The sequence below is a fragment of the Semicossyphus pulcher genome, unplaced genomic scaffold, assembly GCF_022749685.1.
Source record: "Semicossyphus pulcher isolate SPU_LCO1_2020_fin unplaced genomic scaffold, fSemPul1.0.p SCAF_19, whole genome shotgun sequence".
Taxonomy (NCBI): domain Eukaryota; kingdom Metazoa; phylum Chordata; class Actinopteri; order Labriformes; family Labridae; genus Semicossyphus; species Semicossyphus pulcher.
This window is the reverse complement of record NW_027211692.1, coordinates 14,780,586-14,795,820: the sequence shown is the minus strand read 5'-3', so window position 1 is coordinate 14,795,820 and position 15,235 is coordinate 14,780,586.

The window sequence follows — 15,235 nt, the reverse complement described above, 5'->3', positions numbered from 1 at the left end:
AAGATCTGCTCGCTACATTAAATGGTAGATTACCACCCTGTGTGTGTGTGTTTGTGTGTGTGTGTGTTGCAAAAGGGAGGGTGACATCTCTGCAGTAAACCACCTGAGTAGTATGTTGTTATCTCTGCTGGCTGACGCATTGCATTCTGGGTGGGTGGGCTAGAAGTGACCCCAAATGTGGCAGGACTTGAGTGCTGCAGAGACCGAGAGGTGGTCGCTCCAGTGAAGGGAAAAAACAAACAGAGGGGCTGTAAGGCAGAGTAAACATTGTTTTATGAGGGCCAGGCAAACCAAACTTGGGGCCTGGACCCTGATAGACTGGAAGGAGTGGAGGTCAGGCAAACACCGCCCTTTGTGATGGAGTTTAGTCCTCGAGTATTCTCAGGCTACGTCTTAGTTAGAGCGTTTAAAAAGCAGCAGGCTCGAGTTGGAGGTGATGAGACGGGATTCTCCAAAGTCAACATGATTTAAAAGCTTCTGCACTCTCTGCAAACATGTAAACCTAACTCCTCGCTTCAGTTTCATAATCAGGAGCAACAGCTATTTTGGAGCTTAGATCAAAATCATGTGCTCACTTGTAGCACTTGCTTCACTCTGATTCTGCATCCACACACACATGCACCGACACACACACACACACACACACACACAGCAGTCCAAAGTGCAGTAGCACTATGAGGCTGTTCCCGCCATGACTCAGGTAGATAGCAAAGAAAGACACAAGCTACAGTGTACAGAGGGTGTTTATGATTAACTAGCTATTGCGCTGTCCTGCAGTAATCACTGACACAATGAATGTATTGTTAACCGTGTCGGCACCTTAAATTGCTGGTCTTTTATGAAACAGTGGGACAAAGAGGATAAAAAATCTGTGACATGACATCTGCTTTGTCTTGATATCTCAGTGATCAAATTTACTGGATTTTTTCTCCTGAATGTTCCAGTAAAAATGCTCACAAGATGTTTGCATTCCTGAAGCCGGAACCTGTGAAATAGACACCTCAGTCTTGTCTGGTCATTCTCCTTCATGTGTTTGCTTTTCAGCGCAACAACAAAGCTGCACAAGTCTCCTTATCTGAACAAACGTAATCTTGAAGAGTGATGCATCGACTCCATAATAAAACAATGATCTGGAAGTAGAGATAAAGGACTTATGTGTCGGTTTTACGTTTGAAAATGTCCGTTTATATCGTCCTAAAGTTGACTGTGGCTACTGTACTGTTACAAGGATACTTCAAAAAATATAAATGAATCAAAGTAAATTAAGCAAAAAATGACTTCATCCAACAAGCTAAACCATGTAGAATTAGAAAAAAGCATCACATTAAAATATTCAATAATGACAAAACCCTGCGATTGCCGCAAACACATGTGCACATCATCTTTTACTGTTAGAAATGTGAAGCATTTGCACCCTTTGATTAGGGACAATCATGCTTATTTGTGAGGCATTCGGCTTTGACTCCAGCACAGGGTGCTAATGCTGCATTCCAGTCGTGTGTGTGTTTATGTGTGTGCATGTGCGTGGACTTGCACAAAGTTAGCTTAAAACGGCCGCATTTGCATGGGATTTGTGCCACCCAGATGGAGCCTTTCACCAAAACAGTAATTTTCTGCTCGTGAACTGAACAAATAAGCTGACCCCTCTGCATCACATCATCAGGTTTGTCATGTTTAACTAAAACGCAGTGTAGGATTAAGAGGCTCTTTCCAAACTGGAACACGATGCTTTCCTGGTAGGGATTGAACAACTCTAGATACAGAAAAACAATATTTGCATTGTGGGCTGATCACCATCACATGCCGCAGAGCTGTAATACTCCTAATACTCCCTGAAAAGACGTAATATTTTCACCCATAATGGTTTGCTTGAACAGAGTAGTCAGATGTAATCCAAAAGCCTCCAAAACCAACAAACTGGGGATGTTTCACCTCTGCAGGGCTGCAGAATGAAGACAGAACGTGAGGGAGAGCCAAGCGCTGTGGTTGATCTAGTTGATCCCTCCTCCAGACATATGCCAGAAGTGTTTGGATGTATATGTGTGTGTGTTTTGAGAATGTGTACAGTATTTACACAAGGACTTTGGGAGCCAGAATCAAGCTGCTTTCCAGCCCTCTGATGATATTTTCATATCTTTGCTCCCCGTCTTTTCTTCCCTCTAACTGCTCCGCCTGCAGTGTGCTGGGGCAGCAGCACCGACGCTCTGTGAGCTCCTGCTGTAGGCTGAGCGTGGAGATATCCCCTTACATATGTGGGGCTCTGGGGCCACAGTAACCCTTTTGGAGCACAGGCTCACATGGAGGAGAAGAGCGCAGGGAAGAGAAAAATTGGATGATGGTGGGGAGACTAAACTGGAAGAAACTAGAGACAAGGAGTTTTATAGATGAAGCTCTTGTCTATAGAAGAAAAAAAATAGCGCTTGAGAAGAACTGAAACTGTCACGGTTGTGGTTCAAACAAAAAAGGGAGAGGACCCAGGTGCAGACTTGAAATAAGTTTCATAAAAAAAAGATAAAAAGGCAACAAACTAAGGCTTACTTAGAACAGTCCAAGTCATAGAAAAATCCAAAGGGGAATCAGTTGTCCAACATAAAGTCCAACAAAAAGGTATAACCAAAAATTTAACGCAAATTGGAAACACAGGGAGCCACAAGAAAATCCAGGTAACAGGTTCCGGTAACAAAGATACAAGATGACTTCAGACCTATGACAAACGACGAACTGACAATGAGACAGGGGAGCACAGAGACTAAATTAACTAAAGGACTATAAAGGAGGTGAGGCTAATCAGACACAGGTGAGACAATCAAGGGACAGGTGAAAACGATAAGGGCAGGGCACATAATCAAAGAAGCAGGAAACACAAATTAATTTTACAGTATGCTACGCCAGGTGGAAGTAAACAATAACCGCTATATCTATAGCGCCCCCTTCTGCTGGAATGCTGCTGCTGATAGTCATTTCAATTGCCGCTGTGACGTTCCAGCGCTTTGCATTGTGGGATACAGTAGGCGAGGTAGACTGGTCCGATGCATACTGGAGATTTTTTACGAATCAGTACGACATCCGGGTATTTTTGGCATACTGCACATTTTGCTTACATACTACATTTTGGCCAAATCAGTACATACAACTAGTATGGTATGGCATGTCAAACACAGCATTAATAAACTAAAGGACTAAAAAGGAGGTGAGGCTAATCAGACACAGGTGAGACAATCAAGTGAGCAGGTGAAAACAATAAGGGCAGGGCACATAATCAAACAAGCAGGAAACACACAAAGGCAGGAAGTGGATCAACACAAGTGACAACGGCTGTGTCTGAAATGCCGTACTATATGACCTCACCTCAGTAACCCAGTTTCCCTATTGAGTTAATGGTTTCAAGTCTTCATCAATACAGCATGATGATCATTTTGTAAATGATTGTCCCACTGAGAGTAAAATCAAAGATATACAGGGCATGCTTTAGGGCTACCTGTGATTGACCAGCTGCAATCATGGCGGCCTGCTGACCTGGATAAAGGTTAAGCAATGCGTATTAACCGTCTGATCTAAATATGGTCATTTCTGGTTCCAAATGCGAAATTTGAAGCTTCAAAAAGGTAGTCCAGAAACAAATGGGTAAAGACACGGTGGCTACGTCTACTTCTTATGTACAGTTTTATATACAGTCAACATCCCATTTTAGCATGAGGTGATTTAACAACATGCACAGGTTTTTCTTCTGTAAGCAGTAAAAGGGGGCCTTTCTATGTGGACTTTTGAGTTTGTTTCTCGCCCAATGACAGCTAGGATACAGCCCCGCCCCCCGCGAACCTGAACAGGGGCTATAGATAATGGATGGATATTAACATTGATGCTTCTACTTAAGCAAAGGATCAGAATACTTCCTCCACTATTGTAGACTGGGCACATGTCAGGTCGTGTTCCAGCATCGAGCAACAATAAAAACTAAGGTACTTTGAATTGACCCTTTGTACAGACAAAGTAGAAGTGAAGAGCAGAGAGTTTGTTTATTGTTTGATGATTCTTGTTGCACAACCTCAAGTACACAAATGTTTGAATGCTGGTTAATGTTTCTACATTATTTAGAATTACTCACTGCGAGACTGGCATCCAGATGTTCTCGTGTCATCACTCGCAGGGGCACAGTTCAAAGGAAAAACATGGTCAAATAACAGAGCAGGGATCATTTAACCCCTGCCTTTCCAAGGAAAGCATCACACCCCCACACCAGTGGTTTCCCGTACTACACAATCACGTATATTACAAAAGAATTCCATGGAAATTCCCATAAAGTTAATAACAGAGAGAGGAGGAGGAGGGGGAAAGAGGGAGATACAGAAGTGGAAAAAAGGTTCTTTTGAATTGTAAAAATAAATAAACATGTTTGGGCTCATAGCTCGGAGCGTTAAACTGCACAGTGGGGTTCTTTCCTGGCAGGGACCCAGCTGGAGATGAAAGACAATCCCACTTTAAACACATGCGTAGGAACGTATCATTTATCTTTCCTCCATTATGGGAGATCCAAGCTGTTGTGATCTAATAACTGAGGTGGAGCTACCTCTCTCTGCCTTCCTAGAAAGTTCATGTACAAATACTTTGAGCTGCTACTATGCAGTAATTACAGAACACAAGAAACCGGTTTCATGCTGCATCTGGCAAATCTTAATGACCTTTTTACACACATGGACATAGCTATTTTCAAGAGCCTTCAACATTGGTTAAAGCTATAGCTGGAGTAAACTGAAATATAGGGTTTTAAAGTATATGATACTTTGGCCAAGAGTCTCCAGCAACTCTCGGTTCATCAGATGGGGTTGATTAAAGTCTTGGTTCTGAGGGAGCACATGACTCAGAAACATCTGTTCAGGATACAGAGAAGATCTCCTCGGTATTTAATTAATCAAACTTTCGGCCTGCCGGAGTTAAAGTAGAAATTACGGCTAATTCTCTGTGGGGGGGTGGGGGGGATTTAATAAGGCCCTGGGAGTCATTCAGAGGTGAATCACTGCTACAGTTTTATATGTAATTAAACCTCCTTTTATAGGTATGTACCCTGTCCATATACTGTAACATCGAGAAAAGCTGTGGTTACAATGTTAATGTTGTGCACTGTGTGCTGTTGTGGCAGAATAGTGATGTATACTTTACTTTAGTTCACATTAAGTCATGTTCTTTAACACCATTTTACAAATGTGTAAACTTTATTTATACCTCAGATAAGATAATCTCACATACAGCATTTGGCTCCTGTCATTAATGTGCTGTTAAGTACGAAATGACCTAAAAGACAACATGTTTATCAGTGTACTCAATGGTTAACAACAAGTTAGGAAATTATGGAGGTAACAATTTATACTCTTGGTTTGATGTTTCGTTATACCTACATGTGTGTGTCAGTACATACAGTACAGTACAACTTCAAAGACTACAGTGTATATTGGGAAGCTAAGCTCTATGTATAATCTGAAGAATGACCAAGTGGTGCATAAATCTAATCTGGTATTTAGAGTGTTGCTTTTAGCCTTGAGGGATCCCAGTATTGTGCAGATTAAAGGGTAACATCCAACACAAGCATCATGCCAACATCACACAAATACTGAGCAAGAATCTTCTTCAAGGTCCTCTCCAGAAGTAAAAAGCAATAACAATGTAAATGTATGCACCATGTGAGTCCAAGACAAACTTACCTACAGGGACGGTAAAGTTTATTGCATCGCATCACATCGCATTGTATCACATTGCATCACATCGCATCACATCGCATCACATCGCATCACATCGCATCATATTGCATCGCATCACATCGCATCGCATCGCATTGCATCACATCGCATCGTATGGCATTGCATCACATCACTTTACATCGTATCGTATCGTATCGCATCGCATCGCATCGCATCGCATCGTATCGCATTGCATCGCATCGCATCGCATCGTATCGTATCACATTGCATTGCATCCCACCGCGTTGCATGGTATCCTATCATATTGTATTGCATCGCATGGCATCGCCTCGCATCACATCATATTGCATTGCATCATATCGTATCGTATCGTATCGTATCGCATCCCATTGCATTGCATGGCATCGTATCGTATCGTATCATGACATTTTTGGCAGAATATTCCCAGCATGCCATAGATACTTCAAAAAAAAGTTATTAGAATGATTTTCTGTTTATTATGGCCTTCTTGTTGACAAGTGGCTACATGTGTATTGAAGGAGATACATGGCTACAGTGGACTTGTTAGCAGTGAAAAGGACCTCTGCTCAGACCAATTGTTTTTTTCAAATTCTGGAGAAGAAATCAAAAAAAGGCCGCCCCTTTAAGCTGACACTGCTAACAGCACTGAACTGAATGACTGCAAGTGACTCTGAGTGTGTTGTAAACAGTCTAAGGGGAATTCTGACTGCCAACCAGACACAACATGGGCTCAAACTGTCAGACAAAAACTGGGAAATACTTGCTGACATACTGACATTATAATCATGGCCTTTGAGTGCTGAATACGTCTTTTTGCGCTTTAAGACAGCTCCATTAGCTCTCATTGCTCTCTTAGTGTTGCTTTCAGCCACAGCAGGCATCTGTGCTCAGAGAAAAAAGCTCTAAAAAGCTCTGGAGCAAAATTGCAGCAACTAGCTGGGGAAACATAGTGAAGCATTTAGCAGATTAAGCGCCTGATAATCCCTGCAGTAGAAGAAACCAGAACATTTAAATAGTCAGCTTTGGACTCACATTTGTGATGTGGCCAGAAACACTACTTATGACACAAATGTGGATGTTTAAAGATGCTAAATGTTTGCTATATCAACATAAAAAATGATTATATGTGAGTGTTGCTTTTACAGCTTGTTTCTGCTGCCCCCAGGTGGCCACAGATATAATTGGAGGGTTGAGGAAAGTTTGCCAGGAAGTTTGCGTTTTTTGCTTGTTGAGTTTTACAAGACTTAAAATAACCATTTGGGAACTGTATCAACGAGCACTTTTCGCCCCATGTAAAGCCCAGGAAAGCAGCTTTTTAGCCGTGATTAGCATTACTTTAAGTGAGCGCTAACCCAATTCCACTCCTGCACCCTGCTATCACACAGACTCAGAGATTACTTATGTAAGGTACTTTCTTTTACTGCCCTTTTTTTGGGAACCATGCTCCATATGTCCGTCTGTCATTAGACCCGCTATTCACACAGATAAGAGGCCAGTGTAATTGCCGTGCGGCCCGGCAGTCACGGCACGGCCGCTGATGTTCTGCCAGCACACAATCAAGATGCCTGCTCCAGATTATCACGCTGTAAACAAACTGATGCGGGCCTCTCCCTCAGAGAGCTGTCAGGCCTCTTTTCATTCGCTGGGATTAGCATTTAAAACTGTCAGCTGCCAGACTGGGCTCACTGCTTCTCTCCTGACATACTGAATAAATGTGAGTGGAACAAAAGATTCAGACAAACAAATACACAAATCCTAGCCAATCAGCGCTCCATATGTGTATTTATTTATAACATTTCTGCTTCTCTGCTGCTCTTTTTCGACTGGGGGAACTATTAGTTTAACTGCTTCACTCCAGAAAAACAGCAAGCCAGTTAAATGTCTGTTTTTGGAAGGCTGTTAAATGTTAATGAGGGGAAACATTAAGGCTGCTTTTGTTTTTTTATGTGAGCTCAGTTTAATTAACCGAAAGAGACGTAACACTTTAAATAGTCAAGATGAGATAATTGCTCCTGTTTCAACACATGCAAAATGTTAAAAGTGTGAGGAAATAACCACAGGGAGTGTGACTGCGATAGTAAAATGGTTTTAGAAGAGTTAAATTGGAATGAAATATGCTCCAAAAGTTTCACGAGAGCCACGACAGCTTGTGGAAAACAAACATCATTTCATGCGTGGATTTTCACTGTTTGCATGTGTCTAATATGTGTCTTAAACCAGTGAGCTCCAATCTGTTCCCTCACAAAAATGCAAACATACATTATAATTATTCACTTCGACATCACCTCTGCTGAAACTTCGGCACATATTTTCTGTGTCTTTTGTTGACAGGGCATGATCGACCTTTGCAACCACCAAGTACAAAATCTGTATAAAGTTCAGCTTCTTGCATAACACTGAAAAAATGACAGGGAAAACAGTCAAATAGAGCAGCAGGCTGAGGAAAAGCTCTCTATAACATCACGTGCCGTCATATCAGAAGTAACTTATAGGGGTCAAGCCTGCATGAGGCCGTTAAGAAAGCCGAGGAAACTGACCAAACAATGCTGGTATTCAGGAAATGGATAGTTGAGCTGAGATAGCCTTCATGTGCTCGGCGCTTTGGAAATCAGATCTTTCAATATTTACTCGAGCAAATGTTGCCTTACAAAGTTCAACCCTGCCGTGACCTAAAAGAGAACAAACTGTACGGACAAAAGTTGAGGTGATATTATGATGGATGAGCGTGGTCACTGATACATCATGACAAAGACTGCAGCTATGATATGTAAAGAAATGCTTTCAGTCACTTTAAAGGTATTCAGTGGAGAGTTTGATCACTGTTGGAACTGTACACTGTACGTTAAAAAAAACCAACATAATTTTCTGGCAGCGGGCCAGAAAATGTCTGTTGAAAATGGTAAATGGACGGCACTTATATAGCCCTTTTCTGGTCCTTAGATCACTCAAAGTGCTTTTACACAACATGTCCCCGTCACCCTTTCCCACACACATCCAACTACTGATGGCAGAGACTGCTATGCAAAGTTCCAATCTGCCCACCAGGATTTAAAGGTATAATAAGTAGGATTTTCCTGGTTTTTACAAATATAATATAATATAAATCATCACTTATGGGCCTCTATACATGTGTGTTGGTGAGTGTGTGTGCAGACCCTTGTGAGACCCTTCCCTCTGCATCTATTGTGTTGTTTTGCTCTGCACAGGATGTTTACAGGAGGGGTGCTGTTGTGATTTCCTGAGCCAATCACAGCGTATAGGTGAGTGTGGGAGTGGTTCAAATTAGCAACTGGGCTCCATTCAGACCGGCGAACACGGCGAAAGAGCGATGCAGAGTTGGCCTTCTTTCTGTTGGACAGGTAGGTGCTTCAAACCAGATAGGACAAACTAACCGGCAGTTAGCATGCTACTGCAAAGGCAACTGGCGGTTAGCATGCTAGCACAACGGTAACCGGCGGTTAGCATGCTACTGCAAAGGTAACTGGCGGTTAGCATGCTAGCACAACGGTAACCGGCGGTTAGCATGCTAGCACAAAAGTAACCGTGATGCTGTCAGTGTTAGCTCGGCGGGGTGTGCGTGTGCTCGCACAAGAGAGTGAGAGTGAGCTTCTGGTGACGAAGAGCCCAGGAGGAGGGGCCCAGTTTGAATGTGTTGTTGACAAAATGCAAGGAAATATCCTGCTTATTACACCTTTAACTAACCACATCCAAGAAGTCTTTGACATGTAGAGTGCACCATCCGGGAATTGAACCACCAACCTACCAACTGAGGAACGACCCACTCTACCACAGCTGCCTCAGAAAATTACAGCTGAAATAAAACCATGGATAAACTGTAAAAAAACCCCCAAAAAACCCCCCCAGCATTCATCTTTGCCATAATCAGCATCTACAATCGTATTTCTTGATAAATCTCCCTATAAGTCCATAAAATCTTTTACTTTTCGCAGATGTTAGAATAAAAAAAGAGTTATAAACCTTTAAAAAAAACATATTTCATCTTTTAAAAAAAAAGGAGTAGTCAGGAAGATATTAAAAAGAATGCAGGTTTATGAGCCTTTGTATGTTGATAAGGTAGAAAACTGAACAGATTGTGTAGTGACTGTCCTATGTTCCAATGTTTTAGTCACTTGCCAAGGTGTGTAGGAATGGTCTTGACGTGTATCCACAACTGTCCAGATTGAAAATGTCTTTGAGTGATGCTCCCGTTTATTGCAGAATGATAAAGCAGACATAAAATGATCACCGTTGCTGCTGTAGTGATCTTGCATTCCATGTTACGTAACGGTAAGAACCGTGCGTTTCCTCCAGGTATGCCCAACTAACTTCCCTTCACCTGACTTCATCATGTGACCAATTACCCCAACACAATACACACCCCAGTGGTCAAAGTGAATCATTCTATCAATATTTACACCAAACTCTTTACAACACAAGACAATAATTAGCTCCTACAGATTATTCAACCCTAAAAGGTTCTGAGGTTCCACACCTTTATAGAATGAGACCAATTCCATCAAACAAACCAAACTACAACAAGAACTATTACTTTCTGTGTTATGATCTTCTAAAAGCCTGAAGCCTTCTATTTCTTCTTAAATTAGTCATATTATGCTGTTAGCACTTCATGGAAACATTAAGTTTAAGACCTGTTTTATCACGGCGTAGCGCAGGTGTCACACAGCCCTGTGGCTGAGTGTGTGAGGTCTACACCTTGTAAAAAAGTGTAGCTGTTAAAACAACTTGCTATTTTTTTATTAGTATACAAAAAAAGAGAAACATTTAAGGGAGAGAGAGAGAGAGGAGACTTTGACTGGTGGATGTGTTTTCTAAGACAGAAAGGAAAGGAAAAACAATCTTGTTTTGGTTCCCAGATTTACACCGACACTTCTCTTTGTTCCCTCTGTAACAAAGTAGTCCCTGACACAAAAATGCAGCAACAGAATGTAGGGTTAACTCTCTCTCCTGACCTTTGACCTCTCGCCATTCTTGCCAGGGATGTAACTGTCTTCAGTAAATCTAGCTTGTGTCCTCGCAGTCCAGGCATCAAACAAGGATGGACATTCTTCAATGTGGGAGTCAGGGGAATTGGACATCCATGATGATTTAACAGCCTCTCCCACAAGCGTGGCTTTGTCTGCGTGTGTGTTTGCTCGCATGAGACAGCTCCGTGTTTTCGCTGTTGTCTGGTTAGCAGAGAAAAGAGTTTGTTTGGCTGAATCATTCCCCTGAGTCACGCTGCAGTCTAATCTTTGGTCAGACAAAAGATAAATGGACATTTTCCTGCCTTTACATGGACTTCGTGGAGAATCCTTGAGTAAAAACTGGCAGACAAGCTGGAAGTACATAATGAAGAACAGATTAACAGACAGTAAGGTCATAAAAGAGCTGCGTAGTACAACAGACAGACTTTATTGTATGCCATGTGTTTCATATTTTACCCTGTTCCCTATGAAGCTGGGCCATGCATCATCCACGGCTTCCTGCTGCAAGACCTCCATTTTTGAGAACCTGTTGACAGCACATACACACCAACACACACTTACACACAATGCCCTTTACTTTAACCCCTGCAAGAGCCCATGCTGGGAGGAATTCTCCAAGGCGCCTTCTGAACGGGGAATGTAATGAGAAAGAAAAGGAGAAAAAATTTGAGGAAAAGATGAAAAAGAAAATTACATTTTTCCTAGTTTGGGACAAAAGTCTTGACTAGACCTGTAAATCTTTCTCTTTTAATGGGGATTTAACTGGACACAGATGAAGCTTGAAGACTTTTATTCCCACTAACTTACACAGACTGTCTGCTTTTACAGTAATCAAGTCAAAACAGGCTCACTCTGCAGAGCAATAACAGAGCAGACACAACACACACTGGATGTTTTTTCTCTCTTCTCTGTGCTGCTTTGCAAAATGTTATCATTCTGATCAACATTCCTGCGCACGTCTTTCTCACAGCTTTATATCTGATAAGCTGCAATCAAACTAGATAAAAAGACTTTAGTTGGATCAAATTACCTCTCAGTTACTCAGTGTTTTAAACTCTCCTGGCTCAGGCTCAGGATCTGTTAGACCACCTGTGCAGGTCTGTGATCCAGTTAAAGCCGTGTGTGGTACCTGCTCCCTTCATTACTTTTGACAGCGTCTTATCGATGATGGTGCGGAGATTTGGAAAGCATTGTTAGAATAAATCATTTGTTAAATCAAACAAACATATTCTGACAAACTGTGGGATATAAAGAACTGGAAATAAATACACTGCAAGAATAGGGGGAAGAGGGAATATTACAAAAGAGTTGGATTTGTACTTTTCTAACTTTGTCACCCCCAAGTGGAAAAGTAAGAAAGGACCCAAATAAATCTGACCGGGTTTCCCCCGGGACAAGCACATGAGGACAACGACTCAGCTTGTAAACAGTATCATGTTTTCTGCAGCTTTGGAAGAAGCTTTCTAGAGCCTGAAAAAATGTAAGCTTCTGGGACTTAAGAGTGTTAAGTCTAAAGAGTGAAGAGTGGAGTATAAAAATGTAATCAGACGGTTAATAGTCAGACTTATGGTCAGGATATCTCAGCCTCTGCTGCATCTGTGTCTTTTTGATTCTTGTGAGCCTCCCAACATCCCTCAAACTAAACAAAGGGAACAACAGTTTAGTTGGTAAAGGTTTTTTTTTTCCTGTTGCAGTGCTCAGCCATTATTTCTCCTACAAGCTGATGAAATGAAGCTCCAGCGTAAGTTCAGTCAGGAAGACTATACTGTGCATGCTGGTTCTATCAGTCATATCTCATGCCATTCGGCTCACACTCCCCTCGCGCATGCTCACTCTTATTGTCCTGCAGTCATCAGCTGTTCACATCTGTCCAATGGTACAGCAGCACACTCTCATTATGAGCCATCATATCATTGCTGTCTTTCTGAATATGGCTTTTCTCCCGCCTCCCGTTCATTCATGCCGTCCTTGTGCGCGACCCTCCACCTCCCCATCACCGCCCAGTCTTCATTACAGCTTCATCATCTCATCAGCCTCGAATGACATCATCAGACAACGCCCCCACCACCAGTGTCTGGAACTCCATGGGGGGATATATCTTGCGGCCGTTCAGGGCCGACACCTTTCGATCACCATATCTCCCTGTAGAGTCCAGGCGGCAAAGACTTCTGACCATTATTCATTACCACATCATCACATGTTCTTCCTTCATTTATTTGTGTCTCCTGATTGAACTTACAGTAAAATGCCAATTTGTGCCACAAGAAACTGGTCTGTCTAATGACACCAAAAGGTCATCAGAACTCATGACCAAGGTTTTGTTAGACATTAGACTACTTGCATTTTATTATGTTTAGAAACACACATAATGATTAGATATACCTTCAATAAAAAATGTTCTGATGGTATCACTTTTGATTGTTGCTGTCTCTCATTTAAGTCAATCTATCTTTGCACTTAGTGTAATCATAAATACTGCTATCTTTGTATTTTGCGTGCATCACGTACAAACCCCCCGATTAAATGTCACTTCAAAAGTGCCACACCTTCCATTAAATGGCCCGATATCGTGCGAGAAAGAAGAATGAAACACTTTGTTGTTTAATGAACACTGAGGTGCTTTTGAAATACAGTATTAAGTTTCATGTCAACAAACAGTCTCATTGAAGTATTGTGTCAGTTTAATAAGATGTGACACCCAGCCTCTGGGCGAAAAATGACTATAGATATCAGTTACTTTATTATTGTTGCACTCATGAAAGACTCAAACAGCGATTCATCTTCTGATGTAGGGACTGAAAAGTAAAGAGATTCATTGGAGGGACTCAACACCTGATGCATTTGAACAAACTGCCTGCTTCAAGTTCTCATAAACAAGAGAGATACACAGAAAGTTAATGAAAGTAGTGCACTTTGTCTCAACTTGTCACAGAGAAGCTGCTTTTATTTATGGCTCTCTTTGCTTTAATCACTGACTGTTGTGCAGAATCCCTCTATGATAAGACAGCATGCTGTTTAATCAGAGCGTTCCTGCAGGCCAGTGTCAATACACTCTGTCACGCTATGTGGAGACTGGGATGTGTAATTACAGTCATTCAAATGACTCTGATATGTTTACTCACTTTCTCCTATGTCATCTGCAACAATAACACATGCTCTAAGGTGTCCTTTTTTATTGCTTTAAGGTCATTAACTCCCATGTGGGATTGAAGCAACTCGTTCAAAAGAAAGAATCAGACAATGTGAATAAATAGTGAGACAAATAAGCTGCAGATTTAAGGAGTGAAATTGAAGTTTATTAGTTCTCCTACTTGGTTTTTGGAATGCACAAACAAACCCAAACAAAAAGGTGCAGCAAAAATAGAGCCTTTGGTGATTCATTCCATGCGTTTATCTGTCATATTAATATGATTTAATCAGAGCTTTGTAGGTGGTAATCTGCGAGTGAGACGAGGCCAACAGGTGAGGCAACTGTCGCTCAGGAGTAATTGGCAACGTGTAGCCAAAAGACACAAAGCACCGTGGAGTAGCTGGAGGAAAACCACCCAGATCTGAGAGGGAAATTCTGGAGAGAGAGGGATGTGGGGGGGGCGTGCTGCAGGCTGAGATAAGTGGCACCTTTGGGTGGTACACAACAGGATAAAAAGTCATATTTCAACACATGGTGACTGTATTCTAGCCCTCAAGTCTAAAATGTGGCAATAAAAGTCATCTCAATCAGGACGATGGGCAGACAAGACGAACTGGAATGTGCACAACGGGTCTCACATATGGGGTCACACACAGCAGCAGTGTGTATTATCAAATGGAGACGTTTGACTGAAATGTGCAACAACAGAAGCATGATTTCTCAGATATGACATGGTGTGGACGTCACAGCTTATTTACCCACACAAACGCATCTTGCCAACTTCCCTATTATTAAATTCTGTTGACTGATTGCAGGGGACTCACACTTGCGTTTACATTCAAGAATTCATTACTACTTGAAACCAACAACCGTCAAAAGGATAACACAGTAAACTAAATAGGCACTTGCTGTGGTGTGTTACTGTCGCATAAGACATCAAAGTTTTGTAAAACCTCTAGAAATTGTTTATCTACAGTGTGTAAAACAAGTTATGTGCAGGTATACAAAGCACAGATGGAAGGTTGTCTTGTAATTACTTTCATCTGTGTGGTGATTGTATTGTTCTGAACAGGCTTATGAATAATGTCCAAGTGTTTTCTCTAAAAAAAAAAAAAACCCTGTTCAACATGTGAAGTTTTTAGGACTTTAAAACAATGAGACACACTTCTTTTATAAAAAATAGTGTGGAAGGGAAGAGAATACACCTAGACGTGTGATGTTTTATTGGACTGCGAAGTCTGTGCAAAATATAAAAGAAATAAAGGTGCTAATTATTATTTGGAAAACACAAAAGATGTATTGCTACATTGAGGTGAAAACATGCCACTTTGGTTAAAGCGAAAAACTGGGAACAAACAAATAATCGTTTACTGGTTGCAGAAAATATCTCAGGTCAATGACGCCTG